Here is a 2,750-nt window from a genome sequence, read left to right on the forward strand (position 1 = left end):
TCATCTTTGCAAGTAAGTTTTAACTTTATATTTCTGATGCGACTCTATCTTGGTATCTTTCTCCCCTTCTCGTTCTTCCTTCTGTTGTTTTTCGCCTCTGCCCTTCACCACTATATCTCTCTCTCTTCCTCCCTGTCTCTCGTTGCTCACCTATATTCTACTTCCTCCCCTTTTTCTCCCTCTACCACTCTTTCTCCTTACCCTTCGCTGGTCATATGTGTCCGGCTACTACTTCCTTCCATATCTTGGCCATCGCCAAACTCGCACGAATTTTCTTCTTCTCTCTTCCTTCCAGTTCGTCGCATCACAGCGTTCAGTATAAATATATATATTTTCACGTCTTGCCCTATAGCCCTTCTTGTTTATTTCCACTGTTTCGTTTTCCTGTCTTGTTTTTTGTTCGCCACTACATTCCTCCGCGTTACAAATTTAATTTGTTTCCGTAAGAAGAGCCATTCTAACAATGCGTCCTGCCCTAACTCTTCGAAACGCTTCGTTTTAGAATGGGGGCAGCTGATGAAGGAAATGTTCTCTATGTGGCCTGTGTGTTTTCTGTGCTCTATTTATGTTCTGTTTCTCATTTTGTCCACGTTTTTTTGTAACGTCCTCTACCCAGATATGCATCTATATATACATGTAGATGTAGGTATGTACATACATGTACGTATATATGCATATACTCACATATTATTTGTATTATATATATATATATATATATATATATATATATATATATATATATATATATATATATATGTATATAGATATATGTATATGTGTATATACACACACACACACACACATATAAACACATTTAGATATGAGCATGCATTCACGTGTGTATGCGCGCGTGGATGAGATGATGATGATACTACTACTACTACTACTACTACTACTACTACTAATAATAATAATAATGATAATAATAATAATAATAATAATAATGATGATAATAATAACAGCAATAAAACGTTTCTAACAATAACAAACTGCTAACCAGTGAATCAACTCCTAATGAGCAAATTCAATAGTAAACATAAAAGTTTGATCAAGTGATGTTTTATTTGAATGTTAACAATAAGTTGGTACAAAAGCATATTTATAAGCGTATATATATACATGTACATATTAGTAATTAAGAGAGAATAAGGAGTAAAACAGAATGATAATAAATGCCCATTAAAAATACTGCTAAACAATAGAAAAGGCAACGTTCTTAGCCTAAGTAGTCTTCCAGAACGTTTTTGATGAAAGAAAATTAGAAATATAAAAGAAACCGTAAAATGTAAATCTAACATGGAATGTAAACGCGACTAAAATGTTGTTTCTTGTAAGAAAGATGAAAATGAAGGGCAAAAAATGAATGAAAGAACATTTGGCGCAATCATTACTGTATGGTTAAGAAGTTTGCTTTGTAAACTTGTGGTTTCGGGTTCATTCTCACTGCGCAGCACCTTGGGCAAGTATCATCAAGTGTTATAGCCCTGGGCCAACCAATGCCTTGTGAGTGTATTTGGTTGTCGGAAACTGTGTGTAGACACGTCGTATATGCGCGCGCGTATGCTGTGTCTGTCGATCCATCACCACTTGACAATTGGTGTAGTTTACAATCAGTTTGTCTACGTCTCCCTAATCTAGCGGTCCGGCAAATGTGACCAATAGAATAAGTACCAGACTTTCAGAACACATATGTACTGGAGGACGGGGAGGGTCGATTTGTTCGACTAAACCCTTCGATGCAGTGACCCCAGCATGGCCGCAGTGCAATAACTGAAACAAGTGAAAGATAAAATATGCATCAGATAAAACTTTAGTAGGCGTTTAAAAGGGATAAGACAGCAAGATGGCCGAATCGTTAGTACGTCTGACAAAATGCTTAGCAGCGTTACGTTCTAATTTTAAATTCCGCCGAGGTCAACTTTGACTTTCATCATTTGGCAGGATTGGGGGTGGGGTCAATAAGATATATTGACAGTTAAGTACTGGTGTCGATGTAATCGATTTGTCTCGTACCCTCAAAATTGCTGGCCTTGAACCTTGCAATGGGCCTGCAGCGAAATTTTTTCCCACGAGAGTTCTGGACCCTAGTAATGAACTCATTTGCATACAACCAATCAGAGTTAAACACACTCTACCAAGTAAACTCAAGACGAAGAACGGTGCTGGAAGTCGACCGATCGCCAAGTTATGCCTTATTTTAGAAGGAGACAAGTAATTAGATAGATTTGCATCTATACCTGTTATCGGATTTTGCTAGGACTCCCATATGGTAGGTAAAGATGTGGATGGAAAAATGTGGGTAGAGGGTGATGTGCTAGCAATCCTCCCCCCTTACTGTTTCAGAAAGTAAACAACAACACAAATAACTACGCAGAGGCAGTCATGGTTGAAACAGGACCAAGATCAACAAGCATTATTAAAAGAGAAAAGAAGCATGGCCATTTCTTCCCCAAGTGATTATATCTTATCACCCATCACTAGTTATGCGCTCATAAATAAGTCTGATAGTTGAGCTCTGATTGACTGTATGCAAATGAGTTCATAACTGGGGTCTGGAACTCTCGTGGGAAAAAAATTCGCGGGCCGGCATTCCTTTCAGTGGTGGAGATAGATGTTGTGATCTCGATTATATGTCATATAATCGAGAAACTGGCCTTATGAGTTCTAGGGATCAAGAAAAACTAAAATAGGTGTGGGTCTATGGAAAGAAGCTTGCTTCCAAACTAGACGGTTTTGGGTTCAGTTTCACT

Source organism: Octopus bimaculoides, chromosome 2, assembly GCF_001194135.2.
Source record: "Octopus bimaculoides isolate UCB-OBI-ISO-001 chromosome 2, ASM119413v2, whole genome shotgun sequence".
Taxonomy (NCBI): Eukaryota; Metazoa; Mollusca; class Cephalopoda; order Octopoda; family Octopodidae; genus Octopus; species Octopus bimaculoides.